The sequence below is a fragment of the Lonchura striata genome, chromosome 3 (assembly GCF_050655825.1).
Source record: "Lonchura striata isolate lonStrDom1 chromosome 3, ASM5065582v1, whole genome shotgun sequence".
NCBI classification, from domain to species: domain Eukaryota; kingdom Metazoa; phylum Chordata; class Aves; order Passeriformes; family Estrildidae; genus Lonchura; species Lonchura striata.
Window position 1 is genome coordinate 49,569,762 of NC_140705.1, and position 6,848 is coordinate 49,576,609.

The window sequence follows — 6,848 nt, forward strand, 5'->3', positions numbered from 1 at the left end:
TGTCCATAATTTTAGAGCCTGATGAGTCAATTCAGTCAAATTGTAGCACTGGTAGAAATGACTTTGTTCTCAACATAGTCTTAGTCCATGTGTCACTTTTTAGTTTATGTCTGGACTGGTAGGGAATTATTATGTAATTTCTATTGTAAAACTGTTGTATACTTAATGTTTACTGCAAAATTTGAGCCTTGTAAGATAACGTGTTTTAAAAGTTTTAGATCTAGGATTTTTACTTGTATTTCAGGGTCACATTTTCAAAGGAGTTCAAAAAGTCAACATGGCAGAATTTGTGTAGAAACAAGGCTTTAGTTTGGCACGCTTAGGTCTCTGCTATCCTGGTCTAACTGAACTGAAGACCAACAGCAACAAGAGCTGTTAGGTGAGTTCCACCACTAGCAATTATGTATTCTGTCACCTACTGAAAGAGCTAAATTTTTTATTTACAGTTAGTAATATATAATAAGTGTAAAATTTTAGATGAGATGTTACTGAAAATAGCTATTATTTTGTAACCACTTCCATTTTGAGAAATTGTAATGAGCTGGTTTGGCCACAGAAATGATGCATTTGGACAGTTGACTTTGCTCATAGGTTTTGTTCAGGTGAGGTCAGCACTCACCTGTGTTTCTCTCATGGAAGTGCCAGATTGGTAAGGACTTGGAGTGTTATGGGAAACTGTGACAAAGCCTTTTCCAAGCCAACTCTGCTAGATAGACTTCTGTGACTCTGTGTAACCCTATGGCTTGTATTCAATGCTATAAAAGCTGTATTTCTGGACCATCAAGTTTTTGCTTCCTTCTCAGAGCCCAGTTCCATCACAAGATTGCATTTATTATGACTGCTCTTCTTTAGTGGCCATCAACTTGCACAGGGTGAGTTGTGTGACTGCTGATAGCTGCCCTTAGACAGGGAGGAGTTTTATGGATACCTTTAGGTTTGTGGACCCCATTTGTATATTACAGTGAAATACTAAAAATATTCCCCCTAAGGTTAGCACACATCAGTGTTGAAGGTAAGGACGATGAAATTCTGTCTGAGACCAGAAGAGGAGCAAAGCATTTCTAAAATGCAGTCTACTATTTTCTCAGTAACCATTCATGGTCTACCTGTTGTCATCTCTCATAATCCACTTTCTGAGAATGTCATACAAGGTCCTCAGTGCTGTACAAGGTACATGCTGTTCACAAGTGGGGAAATGCAAACAGAAAGCTGGGGACATTTCCTAAGAAGATGAAAACAAACCCAAGGAGTTGGCACAGACAGGTTGGTTTTTCCTGCCTACAAAAAGCTTTGATGGAATGATGATTGTTGGAGAGCTACTTGAGTTATTTAACTCAAGTAGCAAAACTGTAAGAATGGCTCTCAGTTGTGTCCCTGAGCTATAAACTGTAATGCCACTCATTAGCTACCTTCTGTGGTGAGGGAGTGACTTGAATAGAAAAACTGAGACATAACAGATCACAAAGAGCAACTGCATAGAAAATGCTCAGCTTTATCTATCTCAAATAGAAGTTAAATACTCATCAGGAAAGCATAGCAGTTTTGAGATTAATATTTCAAAAGAAAATAATTTGGAAGATCAACAGGAGGGAAAAGTGTCAAACATTAGAAACCTATAATTCCAGCACAAGTTGCATCCTTGGTATTATTTGGATTATTGATACAAGGTATGGCAAAATTTTGAATTAAGCTTTTTATTCTAGAAAATGTAGTCTTCAAGTTCTGCCCAAATTCCCCTTGAGAGTATTGGATGAGTTAGAGAGAAACTCAGAGATCTACAATAATGACGGCTTTGAAGAGGGGGTGAAAGAAAAAGTAATTTGAACTTATGTAAAGAAATTTACCATGACATTCTTTTTTCTCTTTTCTAAATTTTCCCCTATTTTTGTAAGTAGCCTTATTTATCTGACTGTTTCACAGTTCAGTGTGGGATGTTTGCTTTTGCATAACCAGTTATTCTCTAATCTATTTAGCAACTGCACATAGGCTTTTAATAGGAAGATTTTGATCATAGCTCTGACTTCAGTCTTTTTCTGGACCTTCCTTGAACAGTATCTGTGCAATTGTATCATTGTTTAGTGTTAAATGTTCAGTAGTGAAACTTTGTTTGTCTATATCCTCTTTTTCTCATTTTAGAAAACTTTCTTCTGTAATAGTTGCACAACTTTTGCTCCCCCTACATTTCCAGTTTCACTATCTTTCATGCACTCGAGGCATTCAATACAATTGATAGCAGAGAGCCCACCTGAGGAAAATATGAGACAGAGACCAGCCTGAAAGCTGCCTGTTGGAACACACGGAGCAGTGACCTCCTCACTGTGTTGGGTGAGTTTTGTGCTGTGAACTCAGAGGGCTCCAAGCTGAGCAGCAGAGCTGACATTGCACTGCAGAAGCTCTGGTGGAGGCAAAGGGCTGGGTCACCCCTGTGCTCTCTCATTCTGTTAATTCAGCTTTTTTCCCTAGGGTGTCAGCTGGGGCTAGCCCATCTCCTTTCAATTACAAGATTTTGACAATAGAAGCAGCATTTGAGGCAGAAGAGGTTATATTTTTGGCAGTGTAAAATGAGATATTTCGTATGTTATGCAGAAAATTTGATATTGACACATAGATGAGCATTGGAGAGTCACATTCAAACATTATTAGAGATGATGAACCAGTAGGATACCTGGATAGGTAGTGGTCTTGCCTGCTTTTATGACAGGCAGGATGCATTATACTCTGTTGCAGAAAAAGGAGATAGTAGGGGTTAGTTTTGGCAAATATTATTTTGTTCATATTGAGCTTGAGTTATGCTGTTAATATAGGCTGAATGTCTGTGTTCAGTTCAAATGGCCGAAAGCTGAGCACCATTATTGCTAATCACCCCCAGAACCTGCATTTTCCTGCCAAAACACAAATGCAGATGTGCTGACAGAGCAAGTTTCCATGGCTTGGGCTTGAGCCACCTTATGTGACACATTTAGTGCCTGCAAGAAGAGCCAATTTGCTACTGGCAGGTAGCAGTTTTCAGATTTCCATAGAGCTTCACAGAAAACCATCTAGGAGAGACAGAAATGGCTCTGTTTCCTTTGTTCCAAGGTTTTGCTTTACCAATCTGACACTTCCATGAGCTAAATGGATTGCCTTGTTCCAGCAGACTTTCTACTGCTACAGCTAGTTATCTCGTTTGAGCCAAGGACTACTCCTTTACTAGCCTTGAGGGCAGAATGTTCCCTGTTACCAGAGTTCACATCAGTGGGCTCAGACTGCCCACAGGGGAGAAACGTGTGTTGTGATTTTTTCCTGCTGCCCTTTGGTGCTCTGCTGTGCTGTGTGCCACGTTAGCTCATTTTCCTGCCTGCTGAACAACTGGATGAGGTGTAAATCTGAGTGCTGGACTGTGAGCAGTAACATGGGAGGCAGGTCTGGCTGGCCCAGAATCTGCGGCAAACGCTGCCAGACACCTCAAAAACTCTATTAAGACAAGAAATGTACTGGAGCCATACAGATGGTTGTCAGATTTCAAAGGACATTGGTCCTTTTGCCTACTTGAGGGAAGAGCAGACATAAACCACTGTGATAGAAGGCTCAGGGTTCTGGGGACTGCTGTACTTTTGGAAAGGTTGCTGTCTGTGTTTTTGCAGCATGGTGCCATTTGGCACAAAACACAGGGGCAGCCTGGTGGTGGTGCTTTTTTTGGAAGGGAAAACTACTCAGAGCTGTGTCAGAGTCTGGCTCTGCCAGAATTGTCCCTAGGCTCTGTGAGGGTTAGGCTGAAGCTTGAACTGCATGAAATGTTGATGCAGAAGGGCAGGTTGTCACTGTGTCTGCCAGTCACCCTGCCTACGGCAAGCATGGGCAGCTGGAGAGATCTGCTGAGGGCCGTGTTCCACAGAGTCAGACTGTCTTCCTCACACTCGATTGTTTCCCCTCAGACTCTTGCTTTGAAAGGCATTTTATGCCTGGCAGGTGCTGCTATCACTGTCATGTTCCCCCCACACGGGGAAGTGCATGAGACTGGCAGTCACCAAATGAGCAAAACCTTGCTTCTGCACAGCCTCGATAGTGAGAGCACATGGCTCTTACAGGCAGCAGGGCAGAATAGGACACAGGGGACCCCAGGCACTAATAATATGCATTTCATAATGTGCCACATGGAAAACAGGAACAAACCAGCAGTGACAACAAAGCTCTCCAACTGTCTTCCACAGTGAGCTGCTTTGCACTTGGCTTCTAAAGGTTATTTCATTTTGGTTGAGTTAATAACTGAGAGCCTCTGAGAGCTGTACGAAAGGAAAGAACAGCTTTGTTTTGAGACAGAAACAGCATAAAACCCAATTTTGCCCCAAGTTCTTTTTCTCTTCTTCTGTTAGTTTTCAAAAAATTTGAAACAATAGTGTTCTAAGCATCTCTTTATGCCAGGAGTTAGGTCTGACTGTGTCTGTTGTCTGTGTTGTTTACATGTCACCATCCACAGTTATCTCTTCTTCCTTTGAAGTAAACTGCTTTTCCCAGTAGGATAATTCTGGATGTTAGCGAATTATGGGAAGTAGGAGCTGGTGGAGAGCAATGGGACTCCAACACCTCTTGCTGTGGACAGAATTTCTGTGTCTGAGACAGCGACAAGCACAGCCTTGCCTTGCAGCACAAGCCCAGCATCAGCTCTCAGGGTTAAGACATTGACACATAACAACTAAAAAGGGAAGCAGGGGCATGCTTGTAGGCATTTCCTGCTCAACAGCTGCAGTGTGCCATGTCTCCCTGACACTGGTGTCATATCTGCTAATGGCTTCTGTAGAGGAATGGTTGGGATATGTGGTGGTTGTTTCTGCTGTCAGCTGATGACTACATTCAGTAATTTGAAGGCAATACCTCCATCAACTCCTGTGCAGATATGACACAGCTCTGGGACTTCCAGAGATCCAGAGTTGAATTTTGAGCTGGTTGTAATTTGGAAAAAATGCAGTACCAGACACTGGGGTTTTTATCCTCACTATTTTAATCTTCCCTTGCTTTCTATTATTGAATTCTAGTTAATCTCACCCTGTCTTTCATTTACTAAAAAACAGGTGTTTTGTTTTGGTTTTTTTTGATGTGTTCCTTTTCCTATGTTATTTATCCCCAAAATTTTATTCCCGAGTCATAATGCTTTCTCTGGGCAAGGAAGCATTCTGTGTCTAAATTGGTGCAATCTTGAGCAAATAGCACACAGGTAAATTTCTCAAAAAATATCAGTGTAGATGTACTTTGACTGTATGAATGTTGACAGGCTAATAAACAACAAAAGCTGTGGACTGAACTTTGTATATAAATGTGAGGGCGGTATCCATCCCTCCCTTCTCTTAGATGTGCGTATGCATTGCCATTCTGCCTTTTACGGTACTGCTAACTCATCTTTAATAAATCAAAGGCAGCTATTTCTTGCTTGTTTGCTCTCTAAAGGAGAGGATTTAAAGTCATGTCCTAAACAGTTTTGACACACAAATGATGTCTGATGAAAAGTGCTAAAGGTGCTTTTATTTACAGGTGTGTTGAGAAGCGTGTGAGGAAATGAGTTTATCTTCTCTCCTTCTCACAGGAGAAGAATTAGATATGTATTGTCCTTTTGTCCTCTGTCTCTAAAGGAGGCTGGGTTCTTGTCATCCTGTGAGGAAACTGCTTTACAGTTGTCTAGCCAGGAGAGTTTCTAACACGTCTCTTTTGTTATGCCAGGCACCCTGGAGACTCGGCTGACATTGACAGGAGCGTTCCTCCGCCTAGCCCTGCCTGCCTGCCTGCCGTATGCTCCGACACCTGCAAGCTGCCCGGAGCGCTGCTGGAGCACCTCCTGTATCCCTGGGCTCCTCGCTGCGCAGCGAGGGCTCCGCAGGAGCTGCAGGCTGCTGGCACACTTCTAGTACGGATGTGAAATTAATTGACACGAATCTTCGGAGATGATGCCAGAAGGAAGAACAGAAGACCTGTGAGATAGCAAAGAAAAAAATATGATGTAAAATTTCCTGTTGGCGTTCTTCAATTGGAGAGGTTTGACTTTTAGTTTGCAGTTTGGTTGCTGTGCCTTGCAGCCATACAAGACTCCATTTACAACTTTTGGGACTTGTGACTGTCTCAACAGCTCTGTGGGTTTCTTTAGCCAGGAGAGATTCACTACTGTATGAAAAAATATCCGGTTCTTCATGCTGCTGTGAAGACCCATCTGTAAGATGGGAAATTGTGCCACATTTGTAAAAGCTACTGTTGCTGGTGCAGGTTTTGGAAAAGAAGAAAAGAGAATGAGTTCATTTCTGAATTAAGTTCCTGGGTATAATTAAAGAGACTTTGTAATTGGAGTATTACATAAATCCTGTACCTTTTGTAAGGGCTCACTTGGGTAAGGTGCTCTCATCTATAAAAGTTGTAACTTGTTTCAGAGATAAAATTAATTTATATTTTTTTCGCTTTACCTTTTATACAGGAAATTGGGTGTATAAAGCTCCCTTTTTTCTTGCCCTTAGTGCCTTCTTCTGTAGGTCACACTAACTAAAAAACTGTAAATTTTTTCAGAAGTCTCTGGGTTTTTCTGCTCTATGCCTCACTCAAAGCTTCACAAATGAAGACAGCTAAAGACATGAATAGCGTCTTAACAGTACATATCAGAGATTTGCATATGTTCAGAAATTTACCAGCTTTGTTTCCAAGAAAAGCGAGGATGAATCACCCTCCAGAGGGGCTGTTTTCTCTTTGCTGACTGGAGAGGAACTTTAGCTTGGTGTCAGGCAGCTGAAGTTATAGGTAGTATTCATCTGAGCTAAGAAAGACTATTCCTCTTCTGAAGGAGAGATCGAGCTGGTTCTAAAACACAGAGTAATGGGAAAGTGAAGCATGTGCAG

The 6,848-nt window shown here is 41.7% G+C and overlaps 1 long non-coding RNA gene across 1 annotated transcript; it reads left to right on the plus strand.

The window, feature by feature from the left end:
* Positions 1-1,330: 1,330 nt before the first annotated feature.
* Positions 1,331-6,520, plus strand: LOC146767889 (uncharacterized). The gene is made up of 2 exons (XR_014953731.1): positions 1,331-2,325; positions 5,692-6,520. It is a non-coding gene; the product is annotated as an uncharacterized LOC146767889 (long non-coding RNA).
* The last annotated feature ends 328 nt before the right edge of the window (positions 6,521-6,848 follow it).